Source organism: Vespula vulgaris, chromosome 1 (assembly GCF_905475345.1).
Source record: "Vespula vulgaris chromosome 1, iyVesVulg1.1, whole genome shotgun sequence".
Lineage (NCBI taxonomy): Eukaryota > Metazoa > Arthropoda > Insecta > Hymenoptera > Vespidae > Vespula > Vespula vulgaris.
In genome coordinates this window covers 13,633,439-13,653,632 of record NC_066586.1, presented here as the reverse complement: position 1 = coordinate 13,653,632, position 20,194 = coordinate 13,633,439, and positions in this window count along the sequence as shown.

Genomic DNA, 20,194 nt, shown 5'->3' with positions numbered 1-20,194 from the left:
AAGAAAGTCAACCAACGAGGAAAAATTACGATAACCGATAACCAACCGATGATTCCACATCGGATAGAAGAGAGGGAGGAGGTTCGAGGGATTTAAAATAATACACTTAGCGGACAACGAAGTCAATTTTCGACGTTTCGTTAACAATCTGATTCTATATATGTATGTATGTATGTATGTATATACACCCACAATATAGAAAGAAGTGAACGACTATGGAAAACGAGGAAGAAAAACAGATAAGAGACTTCTATTATTTTTCATCTTATCTTCGTAATCTTAATTAAAACATTTCCGTAGAAAATCTTAGATCGTTAGCAAAAGACTTGTTATCATCATACATGGGTACTCGAGATTATCTTAGTATATAGGAAGTAAGAAAGAACAGTTTGTAATTTTGATTTTTCGTCATCGTCCATTCGTTCGCAATGACGGCTTGGAGAAGCATCAAAGAAGAAGCTGGTCAAAGCCGACGGAGAAATATGCGAAGCCGAGGTGAGGCAGTAGAGAGATCTCGGAGTATCTTGGCCGGGTCTCGCCGGTAGCTAGGCAACCCACCCCCAGGGCCACCACCTCCTTCTCCTCACCTCGATTCAACCCTCCCAACCCCTTGCCACCTTTTCCTCCTTCTCTACCCCTATCTCCGCCTCGACCTCGACCACCGACCCTCTTTCAAAACCCCTCGCCTCGTTTCTCTCCTTCTCCTCCTTCTCCTCCGACGGCACCCGACGAAACCATCCTCCCTCAACCTCCTCCCTTAACCTCCTCCATCTCCTCCTAGCTTTCCTTTCTCCTTCCTTCCTACCTACCTACCTACCTACCTACCTACCTATCTATCTACCTACCTACCTACCTACCTACCTACCTACCTACCTACCTACCTACCTACCTACCTACCCTCTCTCTTCCTCCTCCTTCTTCTCCTCCTCCACGTCTCTCACGCATCGCGCGGGTGCGGCATCCCCCTGCCGTCGCCGCAACGGCCACGCTGGGGTACCTCAGAACCCCAGGCTCCTACCCACCAGAGCTCGCCCACCTCCTCCGTCAGGTGCCAAGACTCGTGAGAACTCACCCAGAAAAATTCTACTCTATCACCGACCCGACGAAAGCTCTTTCTTTTTCCTCTTTCCTTTTCCTACTTCTTCCTTTTTCCCTTTCCTTTTCTTTTATTCGATACTTTTCTCTCTTTCTCTCTCTTCCTTTTTATCTTTCTCAGAGAAAAGAAATAAAGCTTTCCTCCTTCGTCATCTCGTTCAATGCACCTTTGATGACGACGATTAATCCAGGAGTCTTTCTTCGAATCGTTGCGTCCATTAAGAACGATCGAATTCATCCATCTCTCTTCTTTTTCATACGGTGCGTGTTCATTTATATCAAGAAAAATGATAGAGCTAAACGCGTTCGTAACAAGAACAAGAACAGTAAGAACAAGAGTAGCAAGAACAGGAGTAACGAGAACAGCAAAAACGTTGACTCGGAGAGACAACAGCTCTAATGATATCTATGAAATAGTAGGAGAATGGTTTCAACCCTTTTAGGATGATTAGTTCGACGCCATCCGACGGCTGGAAGTCGACAAGTCGTTGGATTCGTGGCTCGATGAGAGGCCGACGGTGAAAAGCTTGTCTCGTTGTCGAGTCACCATTTTGTTTTGCGGTCGGAATGCGCGGTGCGTGCGTGAACTAGGCGGTTCTGCGCATCGTCTTGCGGTTGGTTTGTGGTCCTGGGGGTAGCTAGGCCCGATCATTGGCCGTGGGGGTGTCGAGGGTGGTTTTTGGGGGTGTGGTGGCACCTTGCGGTTTGCGGGCTGATCTGCCACCAGCAGGGGGCGGCTCTCTTATCGACCTTCCATTGGCTCTTCTCGGACCGAAGACGAGCCGTTGACGTTGATAAGAGAAATCAAAGAAATCCGTCGGTATATTTCATTATTATAATCTCCTACTACTTCTGTTATCAATTCGAACTCGATGACTTTGTTTATATCAATCGTCTAATGTTCCAATAATGTTCGAACGACGTTCATACGTTGAAATAAATTAAAAATAAATAAATCTCACGGGATGTTTGAAATTCGGCCAATAATTTTTGTAATTGTTTTCAAATAGTAGGTATTTTCGTTCGAAATTAAATGACGTTCGCGCTCGTGAGCTACCTCGCAAAATTATCCTATCAATCCTTTCGACGAGATACTAATAAATACATAGGCATTAGATGATTTGGTAGGCTACTCGCTCAAACTCGGTACTCCAATCGTGTCTGTGTAATCACCACCGATACAACCCTCGACAGGGGTAGTTCCTGCCGGCGTTTAATTACGCGTCCCTTCCTAAACCAAGCGCGGAGGCTCCCTTTCATTAAGGCAATAATTTTAATAATTTTTATCTTTCCATATAATCTGCCTAATTAAAATTACGCTTTGATCGCGCCCGCGCGCCGAATTCCCCTTCTTAAAGCGGCCGCATCTCCTGATCTATCTGCGTCTAACACGGACGGAAGATAATTCGTAGGAGGGAGAAAGAGAAAGAAAAGGGTGGAAAAGAAGCAAAAAAAAAAATAGAAAAAAAAGGAAAAAGGAAACGAAAAGAGAAGATAAAAAAAAAGTAAAAAATAGGATAAAATAAAAAAAAAAGAAAAGAAGAGATTCTCGACGAAGTTCTCAACGACGACGACGATGGCGTAAGACAATGTAAGACCGAAAGTTAAACTTATTAAAGAATTTCGAATCGAAGTGAAAGGAAAGAAAGAAGCGGAATGGTCGGCAAAGACCTTTCCGTCTGACGAAATGCAAGTTCGCCACTCGAGAAGGATTTTCAACGGCGAAAATCCGTGGGAGCTGGCAAAAAGGTCAGCGCAACAGTAGAGGAATGTCTTTTGGAACGCTCAGCTTCCGTGTTTATCGGTGGATTCGTCTAACGCTTCCTCTCGTTCCAAGCAACACTTTTGAAAAGTTTTCAAGCTCTATCCACCGGGCTCTGTCTCTACAGCTTTTCTCTACGTCTCTTTCCACCGTCCGTTTCGTCTATATATCTGTTTCATCTGTTTCTTTCTCTTTCTCCCCGGCGCCATGCTCTTTTCGCAGACTGCCTGTCCGCGGAGGCAAAGAGATCTAAAGAGCCGTGAGTCGTTTTGGGAAGACCGTTAGTTAGAAAGAGATAGTAAGAGAGGCTCGTATTCAAATGTTGATGAAATTGACCAGACGGGCTTTGATCTGGCCTCTTCAAATATTCGCCAAGAGATTGAAGTGAACATCTGAGGAGAGCGAGAATTATCTTCCTCGTTGGAAAAGGAAGGAAAAGAGAAATGCTTGAGCTTACCCGGGAGAGCTTTTTACAATAGACGATTTTCCTGATTTCTTTTTCACGTCGAACTTATGGGAATGACGATAAAACTCATTCGATCGATGGCCATGCAACAACGCTCGTAAATCTTTACCGTAGTTAACCGAGTTTTCTGAAATATTTTTTCAACTAGATATAGGTAGATATATTTTTTTCTAATACGTAATACAGGATGATCTCCCTTTTACGATCGATATTTCACGAATATTTCTCGAGTATTTTATCGGAAATATTTCATATATCCTGTTTTACTTCTTTTATTTCAGTAATACTTTCCTCTGCGTAACTTTTTATTTATCAGCATGGTTATCGAACCTGCTACAGCGAGTTTGGTCAGGAATGTTGTAATCTCGTTCGGATACTTTATACATCAAATGAAAGCTTCGGTACATTTTCTTATTAAAAATCTAGCATTCATGAGTCATAGGATATATTTTGTGTATATCGTACGTAAGCTACACGGGGTGTTTGGAGTATCTCTCTCTCTCTCTCTCTCTCCCTCTCTCTTCTTCTCTTTTCGTAAGAGCATTTCCTGCATTAGTATGCTTTATGCTAGGAACGAGTGGAACGAAGGTCGGCAAGCTTGTATACTGTATCCACCCTCGGTAGGATTTAATATTTAAAAGCGCATCTGAAATATGTCGATTCTGTTCCATAAACACGTAGGGGGAAGGTATACTTTCGTGCAATCTCTCTCTCTCTCTCTCTCTCTCTCTCTCTCTCTCTCTCTCTCTCTCTCTCTCTCTATCTCCATCTCTCTAGTTAGGCTCTTAAGACCACGGAATATCACGAATGATTTATTTCGTCGTGTTACTTCCTGACCTACGAGGTTTACCATCGACGAAATTTGCATTTCTCGTATTCCATTAAATCGAGATTATTTTCTCTAATTATTTTGACTTCACTTTGTACCGACGGTTCGTTATCCAAAGAGAAAAGTACATTTTAAACGAGAGCGTATATTATTTTCAATCTATTTCTGACGTACCATTTATTCGTTTTACTTTCAAACGATGTTGGCCATTGAAAAGTAAGAAGGAGTATTAGAAAAATCAGATTCTTAGAGAATAGTTCGTTGAGAAGATCGTTAATATAGACATAAGGAAAAAGCGTTTGAAGAAAGAGTTGGAAACGTACACGTCGGTAGCTCATCACCGTTTTACCTAATTAGAAAGTTGTAGCAGTAGGCGAAGGGAAGAGTCCGGAAATTCCAAGAGGAGAAGATCTGGTAAGAACTCCCTCATCTCCTTTGGAAGTTATGTTCGCAACGTTTCGCCCAGCCCTACAATACAGTAAATTCTACGGTAATGTGCACACATGAGACGAGAGCCACCCCAAGGTGGCATTGCCTTCCACAGTCGCGCCCCTTAAACGCGAATTTGATATTCGTAAATCTGCCGGCCGTTCTCCATAAATCAAAAGGACCCTTCGTGGCTGGTCTATGTAAGCTAGACAAAGAGAGAGAGAGAGAGAGAGAGAGAGAGAGTTTCGTCACCCTCCACATTATACAACATCCGTTCAACATCTTACCTCTGCAAGAATTGATTTCTTAGGATTTTTTTATTTTCGATCCCAGTTTCTTAAAAGGCAATATTTTTAAAGTTAAAACGATCCAACGTTTCGTTACCCTCGACGTTACACAAAACTCGTTTACAAGATCTTACCTCTGCAAGAATTGATTACTTAACATTTTTTTTATTTGTGATTCCAGTCTCTTAAAAGGTAATATTTGTAAGATTAGAATGATTCAATTTCGTTATCCTCGACGTTACACAAGATCTTAGTTTTGGAAAAGTTGATTTCTTAGCATTCTTATACTTCTGTTTGTACTCTCTTAAAAGTCGATTTAAATACATTTTAAAGGTTACAATGATCCTATGATCGATCGTATCTCATTGGGACACTCGCCAACTCTTCGTTAGGAGTTTAATATGAGTTATTAAACAACGTAAAGTTCGGCCCGAAGGATTCTGGGTAGTAGCAGATAGGCGAGTGGTAGGTACAGGCGAAGGAGACAGAGGAGGAGGTTTTTCAGCGAAATACCTCGCGTGATACCGGAAATTCTTGGCGTGGGAGTCACCGCCGCCCTTAATTAAAAATCCAACGAACCCCCAAAAATGAGCCTCTGCTAAAGGGAGTAAGAGAGATGGAAGAAAAAAGCTACTGAGAGAGAGAGAGAGAGAAAGAGAAAGAGAGATAGATAGAGTTAGAGAGAGAAAGAGAGAGGGAGAGAGATGGAGAATGAAAATGAGAGAGAAAGAAAGAGAGGGGAAAGGGAGAGAGGCAAAGTTAAGGGTGGAAGGGCAAACTGGTCGTACGTCGAGGCAGACCGCATTCTTTCGTTTAATTCCCGCGAATTTATAGGAACGAGAGACAACACACCGTGCCGCAATACCCCTACATGCTACTCCACGGCCTTTTCGTGTCCTCTTGTTGCGGGTCTGCCCTTAAAAAGTATTGCCATCGTCGGGAGCGTAATTGAATTCGACGTTGCTCCTTTATTGCACTTTTCTCGCTTCTCGCTTCGATGATCTTCAAGAGAGAAATAAAGAGATAGATAGATAGATAGAGAACGACTGACACCGAGCAACACTCTCAAGGTTCGTCTTACCTATTAATACAGATTGTTGAGTCACCTGATTAAGCTCGATCATAGTAAAATTTATTAACCATTATATAATATATATATATATATATATATATATATATATATATATATATATTATATTATATTATATTTATACACATAATATCGTTTTTCTATATCTCGAACGCTTTAATCAAGATACGTATCGGCTTCGTTCGATGTTCGATAATTGAAGGAAAGGAAAAAAAAGAAAAAGGGAGAGAAAGAGAGAGAAAAAGAAGGAGAGAGAGAGAGAGAGAGAGAGAGAGAGAGAGAGAGAGCGATATGCTGGTCCTGTCAGGCTCGTTTGGTCTTTCAGAGAGTCAGTTGTCTCACGAAACGAGAGAGAGGAGGGTAACCAGGAAGAAGAGGAAGAGGAAGAAGAAGAAGAAGATGGAGAATAAGAAAAGGAAGAAGAAGGGCGTCGGGCTCTAAAATAATTAAACTGGCGCAAGTTTTTACGACAAGGTGTTCATTACGGTGGGTAATTAAGACGCCCCTTAACTAGACCCGCTAACCACCCCTGGGGGTGGTAAACCAACTTCTCAGTCGGTACCGTGGGGAGATCGTACTGCCTTGAAAGGCGCCAGTAACGGCAGTGGTGGCAAACAACGTCGGTGATGGTGTTCATGCTTGTGGTAGTGGTAGTGGTAGTGGTGATGGTGATGGTGGTAGTGGTGGTGGTGATGGTGGTGGTGGTGGTGGCGGTGGTGGCGATGGTGGTAGTAGTGGTGGAAGGTGAAAACTCTCAGGATGGAGCAAAGTTTTCTCGTTTTTATAAACGAGGACTGACTATTATCGGCGATTATGTTAGGGAAGGGTTCCTTTTTGGGAATTTAAATAAACGGATATCGTTTTAATCCATTTCACTGTCATCATCGTACAATACCTATCTAAATTATATATTCAGTATTATATCATCGTAATTTCCTGATAACGTAATTAAGTCCCAACGTTGAAGAGTACAACTAAACAACTCACTTTGTTCGCGTGCACTTTGAATCGCGTATTATATAGCGAGGATCCAAATAGCAGCTAAGTCCCTTCTAAGCCGCTTCTTGCCTATGGAATTACCCTGGCCCTGTGCCCGCATTAATAAGTGACCGTCCTCGGCAAACAGAGCCAGTGATCCCCTGATTTTAGGACGAGAACCGGGACTCGGATTTGCCGTATTAGTACTCTCGGCTTTCAAAATAGATCTAGGTCCTCTGATGATCTTAATTTCTTCACTTTCTTTCCATTTCTTTCCTTTACTTTTCTTAGTTTTTACATTTCTTTTCATTTCGTTATTCGATGATTAATACGTTAGTACAGTCGGTTAAACTAATAAGCGAAAATTCGTGCTGATTTACAAGTAAAACAGACCACCATGTGTTCGGAAGCACAAATCTTGGAACGGCGAGTCTCAGACAGATCTTGATATATATAACGAAAATAGTGGCGTGCGTCCAGCATTGTCTGTGCTGGCTGGGTGAGAAAAGAGGAAAGAAGAGTCTGAGTAGTTCGGTGGTAGTCACGATGCAGGAGCGTACGATCGAGGGGTACCATAAGTCATTCCCATGGGTCACCGTCGGTGATGTACGGCGGTTGTGGGACAGCTAGGAGTATGGTCATGTTCTCTCGCTCTCTCTCTCTCACACACACACACACACTCTTTCTCATCTTTCTCTTTCGAGTTATTTAGAAAGAGAAAGAGAGAGAGAGAGTCTATGCTTTGAGAAGGGTAGATCAGCTCTTAATAAGCCAAAGTGCACGAGAGCTGAGTACGAAAGAGATATTCTCTCGAGACGAGATGTATATAGAATCTTCCTTTCGTCCATTATTTACGAGAAGATAGCTTGAGGTGGTCATTCGATGTCCAAACATACCGACGTATATCTTGTATATAAATATATCATTAATTATCTGTTTGTTTTCTTTTCTCTCAATTTTCTCTTTTCTTTTTATTCTTTCTTCTTCATCTTCCCTTTTTCAAGAAATTTCTCTAAAAAGTTCTGTTGAGAACGAAACGATCTTTCGATATGAAGAAAAGGGGATCTCACGAGTAAAGGGACTAGCAGGGATAGCAAAGAGAAAAAGAGAGAAAATTCTAGATAGAAGAATTATGACTCTTCGAGGTGGCGACGCTCGGCTACGTGTTTCCAGGTTCTCGAAGAGACTCCTTTCTTTTTGCATCCGGCGTAAAAAGAGGAAGTACGAGGGACAGAAAGGAGGAGGATGTTGGATGGAGGTGCTCGGGGTGGGGTATAGGAAGTTGAAAACGGAGAACGAAGGAGAGAAGAGAATGAGCTCGAGAATATCCTCCAGCCTCGTTTAAAAATGATAAATGCGCAGCTGGGTATATGACTGAGAAAAATAACGCCAAGTGGTGGGGAGGGGTCGAGGAAGAGGAGGAGGAGGAGGAGGAGGAGGAGGAGGAGGGTGATCGGAGGGTGTGGGGTGGAGACAGAGAAAGTCTCGTCGATCGGGGCTCGAGGAATCGAAAAACTAATATCCGCCCCCGGAGGCCGTTTGTTTCGTATTGTTTCGGACTCCCAGCTCCCTGGCGGTTGTCTTTGGCGTGATTGAGTGTCGCCATTCTTCATCAGTTCGAAGCTTTCTTTTTCAGAAACTCTTCGCCACCTTTTCACTCGCGATCAGTGTATCCAGGATTGGCTAACGATTGGAACTAGAATGAGTCTTGAGAATAAAAATAAAAAGTTTCGATTAGTGGAAATCTATACGATTCGAGATAAGACGTGTGCACGTGAATACTTAAATAATATATCAATACTTACTGATGGATCCAATGCATCTGGCTAGATACAAATTTTTGTTACTTTTCTGAACACTTTCAAAATCCAAACGTGGGGATTCTAAAAGGAAATAAAAAAGACTTGTTAGAAAGTTTGCTTAAAGGAGAAGAAAATTGGATAACGCGGAAGAGGAGGAACTAGTCGGGCCGGTGCATAAACGCGATAGATCCTTTTGCAAGGGAGCTAATGACAATTTAAATGCATGGAATTAAGGTATGCCGAGGAGGAAAGCAGAGTCCTCTCTTCCTTCATTGTCGTTCATCGTCGGGAAGCCTTGCGAGCGTCGCATAAAATTCGCGACGTTCTATCCCACGTGGCTCGTTTCCTTTTCTCCCATGGGCCAATTGCGTTCGACCAATCAGAAATTCAAATAACTATAACCGCGAAGGGATGCATCGGGAAAGTAACTATACTCGTTTGATACATCTTGTTTCGTTCTTTTCGTTTTATCATTTCTCTCTCTCTTTCGTTCTTTCTCGCGTACACACACATATATTCGTAAATACGTATGAGAGAATTTCTCCCAATAGATTCGAGATAATAACGTCTGAAGGTAGGGTCTCCCTTTCTTAGTCTTTAATTCGTCGACATTGGGCAAGTCGATTGGCCAAAGACCATGTAAAGAGGGGTAGGAGATGAAACGGAAAGCAGCAGCCGTGTAACCGAATTTAGCGATTTTTAATTCCCAGGATTCGATGGACCCGATCCAATACTACGAGGGGTGCCTCACCCTAAATCGCTAATAAGGCTTCACAAACCTCTGTACATCCCGTCGACAGGGATTTTCGTATTTGGTTCTCATCCTCTTCAATGTCGTTGAATACACGATCAAACGATACGTTCTTTTCAGCGATATAATCGTACAGAGTGTGATTTAATTTATATCGGAAATATCTAACCATTCAGACTCTATAATTATTTTCTTAGTTCGTTCTCCGCCCCATCTCCATTTGATCTCCTTTTTTTATTTTTAACATATCACGTATATCTGAATTACGTATATATTTATCGAAAATAATTTTTAAATAAAATCATTTCATACAAGCTTGCTTGATTGAACGAACGAAACATCTGTTTAAACACGACTCGAGAATTTTAAAGAAAAATATTATAAGGGTTGATAGCGTGATATAACATTAATTTGTATCGTGATATAAACGTCGTTAAAGTATACAAGTCGAATGGTTTCAGTTTATCATTTAAAGAATAATTCACTAACAAGGAAACCAAGGGAAATATGAATTGTTGTCGAGCGTTGACCAAGCATCAATATCCAATGAATGTGGAGTTGAGAACCATTGCGTATTGATGCTCGATCACGCAGCCCCTGGAGGTTTAATTAAATACAACTCCTGCTTCCTATGCTTCGCCATTGAAGCCGATGAAACGGAGAGATATTTTTCACGGAAACCACGTTGCGAGACGACCTCATACACGCCTTCGATAGCTATCATTACGATGATAAAATATCCGAACAATTATTCTAAGCAAAAGATTATAAAAGAAGCAACGATTACATTTTATCTTTTTTCTTTTTCTTTTATCTTTTTTTTTTCTTTTCTTTTCCACATAATTCTTCTTGCAGATTTGCTCCCTTGTATTTTGTAATTCACGGAGGGATGCATTATTCTATATAAATCGGTGCTATGGAAAATAGAGGAGGAGGAGACGAAGAAGAAGAAGAAGAAGGAGGAGGAAGAGAAGGAGGAGGAGGTGGATGAAGAAGAAGAAGAAGAAGAAGAATAAGAAGAACAAGGGATGAGACGAGAGTAAGGGGAGAGAGACGAGAAACTCATAAGACGAAACGAGATTGTAGACTTTAGTCGAGACGACCGATTTAGTTGCTTTCTGTCGTCAAATATCCCGCAGAGTTAATATCCTTTATCTGAAAAAAAGAAAACGATATTGGTTAGCGTTTCGTTGTAAAATTTTAGAAATAAGGAAATAATCGATCGTATCTAATAATCAGGAAAATTAATTGATTAATTGATTAACGTGTAATAGAATTTAAATTCAATCTGTGTCTATGCGTGGGTAGGAGAGAGTGAGAGATAGATAGAGAGAGAGAGAGAGAGAGAGAGAGAGAGGTGAAGTAGTATGAGGGAAGGGGGAAGGAATATCCATATTAGATCGATCGCTTTGGCGATAGACGATCCTATCGTACCTATCGGTTTGTGACGTTGGTAGCAATGTTAGTAGGGATATGACAGGCGCGCATGGCACGGGCTTTGCAACACCCCCCGCGTCAAGAATTCGCGTAGACCCGATGGGGGACCATAATTAACCGAATACCAATACTCAGCCGCGTTCGCCCGACTCCATCTGCGACATACGCGATCCACCATGCGCGTAATTCTCTACGCACCTGTTCTCGCTGTTCGTGCGAACGTACGTACATGCATACCTATGTGCCGACACACAGACAGAGGCAGAAGGTGTGTGTGTGTAAGAGAGAGAGAGAGAGAGAGAGAGAGAGAGAGAGAGAGAGAGAGAGAGAGGAAGCAAACGAAAAAAAAAGAACAGAAAAAAAGCGACAAGGGAGATCATAATTTCGATCGGATATCTTTTTGATAAAAAGAATGTAAACCAAGTAAAGATTCTTCGAGGCTAAGGATAGAGAGTGTTAATGAATCGGAGAATGATTTTTTACGAAATGAAAAAGAAGACTATTTAGAGGAATAAAAATAAGAATAAGAAGAAGAAGAAGATAGATACTGATTAAAAATTCTCTTTCACGATGCCGTGTAGGTAAAGTTGAGAAAGAAAGGAAAGAAAAAGGAGAAAGAGACAGAAAGGGAGAAGGAGATAGACACAAAGAGAAAGAGAGAGAGAGAGAAAGCACCGTTATGTATGTCCCTCCGTGTAACATCTGCTATTCTGCAAAAAGAGGCAAGGAAATAAGGAGGAAGAAGAAGAGAGAAGAACTCTCTGGTATCTTTCTCGTTTGTTTGAAACATGGAAGAAAGAAAGAGAGACAGAAAGAGAGATAGAGATAGAGACAGAGAGAGAGAGAGAGAGAGAGAAAGGGAGAGAGAGAAAGAGGGAGAGAAAAAGAAAGAAAAAAAAAGGAGACAGAGAGATAGTCCTCTCTCCAAAGTCCAACCTCCCTTAAGGAGAGACTCCCACCCCTGTCAGCAGAACCGAGAGCGAGAGAGAAACCCCCGCCCCTTTACGGGTCTGCCGGTGGTGGCGGCGGTGTCGTATCTTGGCCTCCGTGGCGCGCCGCTCTATCGACGTACAGCCGCGGCCTCTTCCTCACCTTCTCCCGTTTCGTCGTCTCTGCTTTCCTCTTGCTTCCTCTCGCTTCCTCTTCGATCTATATATCTGTATAGTGTGTGTATATATGTATGTATGTATGTATGTATGTATGTATGTATGTATGTACGTCTTTCTCTCCTTCCTTCCTTCCTTCCTTCCTTCCTTCTCTCGACTCTTCCCTCTCCTCAACATCCCACAGTATTCCTCCGTAACTCGCGATTGCCGAGATAGCGAGGATATAATTCGAAGGATATTTGCTGGTACTCTTGTTGAAAAGAGAAAGAGAGAGAGAGAGAGAGAGAGAGAGAGAGAGAGAGAGAGAGAGAGAGATAGAACGCGTTATTGAGATGTCTGTGAGATCGAGTCAAATCTACGTATCAAAAGTTTCCATAGATTCTTGCCGTTGAATTGTTGAACAGTAACGATTTATTTTACGAAACTCTCTTCGTATTTTTGATAAGGCAAAAAATAAATAAATGTTTCGTTTTTGGTTCTAGTCTCGAGATACTTCTATACATAAAATGTAATATATATATATTGGAAAAGCGTGAAGATCAAGAGCACCGGTCAGGTAGTACTCGCGGTGTACTTGGGGAATACGCGTGGTCCTAAATCAGGGTTGATATGCTCGAAACAATTCGACCCTCCGAGGATGGTGTCCGGCTACACAGACGCTTGCCTCGGCATGGGTATAGCACGGAAGAAGATTTAATTAAGCCGGGACCGATTTATCTCCCTGACAGCTAACTCCGTCCTTTCTACCCGTCTCTTCCTCCTCTTTCGAATCCTCGTCCCCTCAAACCCTACGACACGTTTCTAGGCGCCTGGACTTGCCGAAGGGCGAAACCCTTTCGACGGAGAGGAAGCGACTCCGTCGTAGGTGTTTCCGCTACCCGCATTCCCTTTTATCGATACCTTCAAACCAGTTCTGGGAATCAAATTAAAGCGTGCAATAAATACCTACGTTTGTTCGTGAACACTTAGGATCTCTGCTGGACTTGTTCATTCTATTTTTCTTTTTCTTCTTTTTCTCCCTCTCTCTCTCTCTCTCTTTTTTCTTTTTCTCTTTTTTCTCTTCCCCTTTAACAAATTCGAGACACCAATTTTATCTAAAAAGTAAAGAGAATATTTCATCGGCGATCGATGATCTCTAACCAACGTTGGGAGCACGTATGATGTTCTCTTCTCGGTTCACTCTTCTGCCTCACTCGAGGGACCACCAGCAGCACCCTCCTGCAATTATTAATTAACGCTCCCCTCTCAAGGCATTAACGCGGCTAAGAGCAGCACCCTTCGCGTCTCTACCACCCTCACGGCTTCCTCAAACCCCTTGCCACTGGCTCAAAGCAGCACGAAGTAACGATACACCTTGCTCCGAGAGTACAGGAGTCGCACGAGAGTGCGAGTAAGATGAAAAGAGACGGAGATAGATGGAGAAATTTCGACCTACCGATCTTTACTCTCTTCGAGTAAGAAATCCATCGTTCTTTTTTCTTCTTCTTTTTTCTCCTTCTTTTTTTTTATTACTATTATTTCGCATAAGTAACCACCCATCGTGAATTTCACGATATCTACTCGTTGGCCCAGTTAACAGACAATAAAGTTAGTCTCCTAACGAACGTTATAACATATATGTAGTACTTGTGAATGTGTGTGTAGTTCGCGATGCAGAGACAAAGAGCTCGCGAATTCAACATAACGTATCCTTGCGACGGAGGATAGAATCCTGCGTATATGTACATATATGTACACATATATATATTTTATATATATATATATACATATGTGTATATATATATATATATACACACTACCAGCAGCTTCTCTGGATCCTGGTGGTCCGCGTAGCGGGATAAGGATTTATAGTTTAATATCTCGGGCGGCCGGGTCGCCGTCACATTTTCAACCCCCGAGAGAAACTATACGTACGACGTCGCTACCACCAGGACCTTCTCTACCCCATTCCCCTCCTCCCTCCTACCATGAAGTCCGTCTATTCACCGAGAGCTTTCTAGTCTCGGGACATCCGTACCGACTCCTATGTATCCCATGCGTGAGGACGATCACCATTTTAGGATTCCAAGAAAGATTTGTTTCGATTTGATGGGGCCGTTTAGATGTGTAAATACGCTCGTTAGATTGGAAATGTCTGACCCGAGCTCGATCTTTAAAGCTTTGCTTTTGTAAGAGAAAGAGAGCAGGAGAAAGGAATAAGGGATACGGTTGGAAAATAAAAGACGGACTGATGTTTTTATTTGCTATAAAATTCTGTCTTTTTTGATGGAAAGAAAAAGGAATTATTTTTTAAATTAAAAGTTGTGCGGAAGTAATTTTTAACGTTATACGTATAATCTATGTACGGATAAATACGATTAGGTAGATTAAAGTTAAGGAGAGAGAAATTTGGAAGTTTTTAAAAAAACAAAGACGACGAGAAGACGTTTTTGTTTTAAAATGAATTTTATCACGAAGTAAACTCTTGTAGTAAGAGAAAGAATCTTCTCGGAGGATGGATGTTTTCATTTTAATCTGTACTCTCCTACGTACCCTTTCGATTTCTCTGTTTCTCTCTTTCTTTCTCTTTCTCTTTCTCTCTCTTTCTCTTCATTGGCCAAATCTCTTGCAATACACGCACGTCATTAGAACGAGTTCGGACTATCGATAGCTATATTCGTTCGCTGGACGCTGGCTCGTGTTCACCGAATAAAAATCCTATTTTGTGTATATTTTTTTTTTGTAGCTTTCGCTCTCTCTCTCTCTCTCTCTCTCTCTCTCTCTTTTTTTTTTTTAACTACGATTTACCCAGGGAAAGTATTAATGATCTTTCTCTGGAAAGATATCATATCGGTCGATGAACTCATCTCTTAATCTGTTAACTGTATAGGTCTATTATAAAAATCTGTATCTACATTGTGTGGCAAAAATTAATAATATATAAGCAAAAAGTGTATGCAGTTGCTTTAAAATTATATTAAATTATAACGAAGTGGCAGGTCATTTCTTTTTTTTTTTAATCTAAAATTAAAAATTTTTTTAATGTTTTGAAACACCAAGGAAATAAAAAAAAAAAGATAAGAAAAAATAAAAAGATTCTGTAAGACAGACAATGACTGCTAATTGTCTAATAGATCTCTTGTTGTCTCAAAATATTCTAAAATGTCTTAATTTTACGTATATTTGTTAGTTTTCATTAAAAATTTTAATTCGAATAACGAAAGATACTATCTTTATTCACACAACGAATATACTCTTTAAACACAATTAACAGATTCTTATTTTTTCTTATTTTCTCAAGATCTAGCATGTTAGATGTTACAAGATTGAAATATTAAGTAGTAGTTTGTCAGTTCCTTTTTCGATGTGTTTCTTTTGAATGATTTTTCTATCTAAAAAATTAAAACATTTAGAGATATCGGATGTAAAGTATCCGCCGGCGATATAATCTCGCCGGAAGCCTCTAAGACCTTACTCTTACAAGAGTAGAGGTCTGGATCGACAGGTTTCTATCGGTAGGGTTGCCGCCTACGGATATTAAAGGAAATGGCGGTATGATTAGTCGAATACGTGCGCTGGTTTCGTTTTAAACGAGTGAGTCTGGCCAAAACTTTCGTCGAAATTTTCTAGTCAGTTTTCCGATTGATGAATCACATGTTTAAATTTCGTATTAATCGTAAAAGTTATCGAAACGTTTAAAGTTATCGTTAACGAGAAGAGTAGGAAAGTGAAATGGTCGAAAAATCGTCGACATCGTAATCCTGTGCATTGCGGTGACCACAAATGACCAGGCAGCTGTTGAACTGCCTGGATCCTCGTGTTTTCGGAGGCTGTTTGCTTGATTTAGGGGCACGAAGCCTATGCGGTGAATAATCCTTTCTTTCACGTGTTACATACTAGAGAGTAAACCATTTACTACCATTCAAATATTAAAATTCCTAACATGAAAAGGGTTGTTCTTTTTCGATGTATCCACCACAATCGAGAATCTTACAGATCAACGAGAAAATTAGAAAGTCGAAGAGTTTCTGGGACGACAGTGAACGCAATTAAAGCGTGTGTACAAGTCGAGGGAAACCGGTTCGCAAGTGCAAACATTCGGATTATTTACATACGAGCGGGTGCAAACGCTCTTTATCTCTCTTTCTCTCTTTCTCTCTTTCTCTCTTATGGTTTGTCTTATAATATTAATAAGGGTAGTTTCCGGGCTGGCGTGCCGCGGATTCGAGGAAGGGCTCTGGCAAGAGCTATGCTCGCAATGTCCGGCAAGGGTGGTATGTTGTAGATAGTCGTTCATGTGGACCCCGAAGGGATGAAGTCTGGACCTTGTTAGAATGAGAATGCTAATTTATTAGGGCGTTCAGGGGTATGAGCTAGGGGTGCTACAGATGCTACGATTTTTTGGATTCTTGATTTTGGTCTAGATAAAAAGAAGGAAAGAAAGAAAGCAAGTATGTTATCAGGTATTCTGAGAAAAATAAAATATGACGATGGGTGGTGATGTAACTGTCAGCAAGGAGATCATGTTGATCCTGGTATAGGTCGATAGATGGAGGACAGGTTGGTTGGAAGGAAGCAAGGAAGGAAGGAAGGTAGGAAGGAAGGAAGGAAGGAAGGAAGGAAGGAAGGAAAGTTGCAAGGCGCATCTTATCCAAGACGGCTGAGTGAGAAGACGCAAGTGGAGAGGATGAGACGAAGGAGGAGAGGAAGAGAAGAGGAGGAGAAGGTGGAATGTGGGAGGTAGGCGAGCCGAAGAGGTGGGGGCACGGTGTGTTGTAGCCGAGTGGGTACCACCAGAGGTGGGTCTGGTTGGCCGCGGCGTCGGCGTCGGCGGCGTCGGCGGCGTCGGCGTCGGCGGCGGCGGCGGCGGCGGCGGCGGCGGCGGCTGTCTTGGACAAAATCAATACTGTGGCCACCCATCCCTCGGCACCCCTTGCCTCATCCCTAACTCCCTTCTCGCGCTCACCCACCTAAGGTTGCGGAGCAAGTCGGAGGACGAGGCGGAGGTGGCGGACGTGGCCTGGCGCGGGGAGGATGGCTGCAGATGCCGCGTAATTACCACCCTCAAGACACGTGTGGCGCTCGCGCATCCCCCCGACACAGCCACCCCCTGTAACTCCGACCCCGTAACACCAGCCACGCAATTCGAACGCAACGTTGCATCGTACTCGGTCCCGATCCTAGACTACCACCACCTATCTCTTCCTTCCTTCCTTCCTCCCTACCTCCCTCCCTCCCTCCCTCCCTCCCTCCCTCCTTCTCACCCATCCTACTTTTCTCCATCTACTCTCACTCCTCTATCCAAGGATATCTCTTTATTAAAAGTATAACTCCCGATATCCTCCTCATCAGTGTCGGATTCCTCTTATCCCTTTTTCTCTGCAGGCTGCTGCTTTTGCTGCTACTGTTAACGGTGGCTGGTATCCAACCCACGACGAGTTCGTGTTCTCTCTCTCTTTCTTTCTTCCTTCCTTCCTTCCTTCCTTCCTTCCTTCCCTCCTTCCCCCTTTCCTTCCTTCCTTCCTACCTTCCTTTTTCGTTCGTTCGTTCGATCGTTCTTGCTTACGAGTAACTTTCTCTTACCTACGGTGAGCTTCGTAAAATAAAAACTTTTCTAAACTTCCAGACATTATCCAGATAAAGCTGAGAATTTAAGAAATGTCATTTCGTTTATTCGTATAAATAACAATTATTCAAATAAGGAAATATATTTTATACCGATTACAATCTACTGATAGACATTCTATCCTTTTAATATACATATATATATACATATACATATATGTATGTATGTATATGTACATATATATAGAACTTATATATATATACATATATGCTCTTACGATTCCGGACGTCTCTCCCTTAGCCGAAGTAACGATAGTTGAGAAACTTGAGGATGCCTGGACGACGACGGGGCAGCGTGAGATCCGCGGCATCTGGCTGGTAGTTAAAATGCATGTAGTCCTCTGTGAGAGTCCCGTATTCAAATACAGGATCAGTCCTTCTTCGGCCTCTCCGTAACTGATCCCGATCCCGATCTCGAACCCTACCTATCTCTTGCCTCGGGAGAAGAAGAACTTTTCTTCCTCTTGCTCTGTCAAGGGTTTCAGGATTCTTTCTTTCTCTCTCTCTTTCTTTCTCTCTCTCTCTCTCTCTCTCTTTCTTTCACTCTCTCTCTCTCTCATCTCTCTTTCTTTTTACTCGGCGACGTACTCGACATTCGACTTAGATTTTCCCACATACGTTTTTCGGCCAACCGACTTCTTCGATTCGTAAGAACGTTACAAACTTTATATATTCGTTCGTAAGGAAATTCAAGCTAGCTGTCTCTATCTATTATTCCTGAAAGAACGTGAATTATTGAAGGCATGGAAGCGGTATAATTTTCGGACGATACGATACGAAGAGAGAACGAGTAACAACGGAGGAAACAACGAAAAGTTTTCGGCATAATGGTCAGAGGGGGAAAAGCGAACGAAGCGTTCACGACGCTAGGAACGTTTTTATCGTCGATCCCGACGAGTTCGTTCCTTTTCTATCCGGAGCTGGGTCTCCCTCTTTCGGCCACTGCCATTCGATATTGTATTCATAGCCAGTACTAAGAGACAGCTATCGGAGTGATTCACGATCGCGGAACCGACAGAATTCATATTAGGAGAAAAATGTCGTAACCGTGTTCTTCCTCACCCTCTTTGAAACGTGTCGTGCCTTTGCTGGGGCATTTATTTTCACTCTCTGTCTCTCTCTCTGAAAATTTCTTTCTCTCCGTTAGCAGCCAAATCGAATGGTCATTTTCTTTTCTGTTGGTCAATTTTTTTTTTCTTTCCTTTTTACGTTGTTGTCATTTAAATTGTTTCACTCTTTCTTTTAGGACATATACAACCGACTCCTCGAAGTTCAGCTACGAAACTGACTCAGTATTTTGGTTGACATCAGGTCGTCGTTGTTGTTACGTCGCGATCTGTGAAAAGAGTAAAGAGGATCACGCGAGAAAGAAGAGGACAAAGGAGATGAAGCTGCGAGCGAGCTAGTCCATGCATGTATCCAGCTTAGCCGTGACCACAGTTTAAGGAGCTTTGGCTTTTGTTTAATCCCGTGTGAGTAAAAATGAGACGAGAGACGATCCTAGGCGATCCTAACACGACGCTCACACCGAGTTTCTGATTCGTAGGGAAATCCCTTTTCCAGAGCTGTGACGCGAACGCAAAAGGGTCAGCATTGAAACGAGAAAGGCTTCTTACCTATTAGGTCAACTGAATACAGTGGTGTGGTGTGCGAAAGCGCGGAGGTAAGTGACGTAGAATGAGAAATATTTTTATTTGCGGGGATACTCTGGCATATTTTTTAATATCGTCAATGATCGTAAAAGAAACTAATGAAGGATCATCGTCGGATGGAGTCTTGGAATATCGTTGCATCCGATCACCGTTTCTATCGCGTTTTCTCCTCAATTACGTCAATCCACTCACGACCCCCGCGTAACGGAGCGTCGTACTCGAATCGAAGCCCTCCGCTCGGTCCTTAATCGGTCAAGTGATCGTAGTCCAGGCTCGTCCTGGTCGGAAAGCGAGAGGAGAGAATCGGTTGGAGAAACTGGAGAAGGCGGCGGAGTGGAGATAGAATGAGAGAGAGAAAGAGAGAGAGAGAGAGAGAGGGAGAAAGAGAGAGACAGATAGAGAGAAAGAGAGACAGAGAGGTCAGGAGAAATGGCTAATTCCGGATATTTATGTAGGGGGTAAAGTAGGGGTTGTTACGGGCCTCGAGATCGCCGCTATAACCCTAGAGAGCCAGAAGCGACCAACTGACCAGAAAATTAACCCTCCAGTCGATCCGATAGAGCCGGACCAGCGGAACCGGACGAATCCTTCCTTCCTTGGCTCTTGGCAAAGAGAAAGAGAGAGAGAGAAAGATAGAGCAACCCAGAGCTCTCTCGACCTTTTTCCACTGCGCATGAATCCTCGTCGGATTAGTCTCTATCCCGGATCCATCTCCTATTAGACATACTCTCTTCGATCGCGAGTTGTATCGCGAGTTTCCGCAGTCCACTCGACTTCATACACGCTGATAACTCGGTATTAAGAGATTAGAACGCTGACGATCGTTCCTTTCTTCTCTTCTTGCGTTAGAATGCGTTTTATATCGGACAGATAGACTGAGAGAGAAAGAGAGAGAGAGAGAGAGAG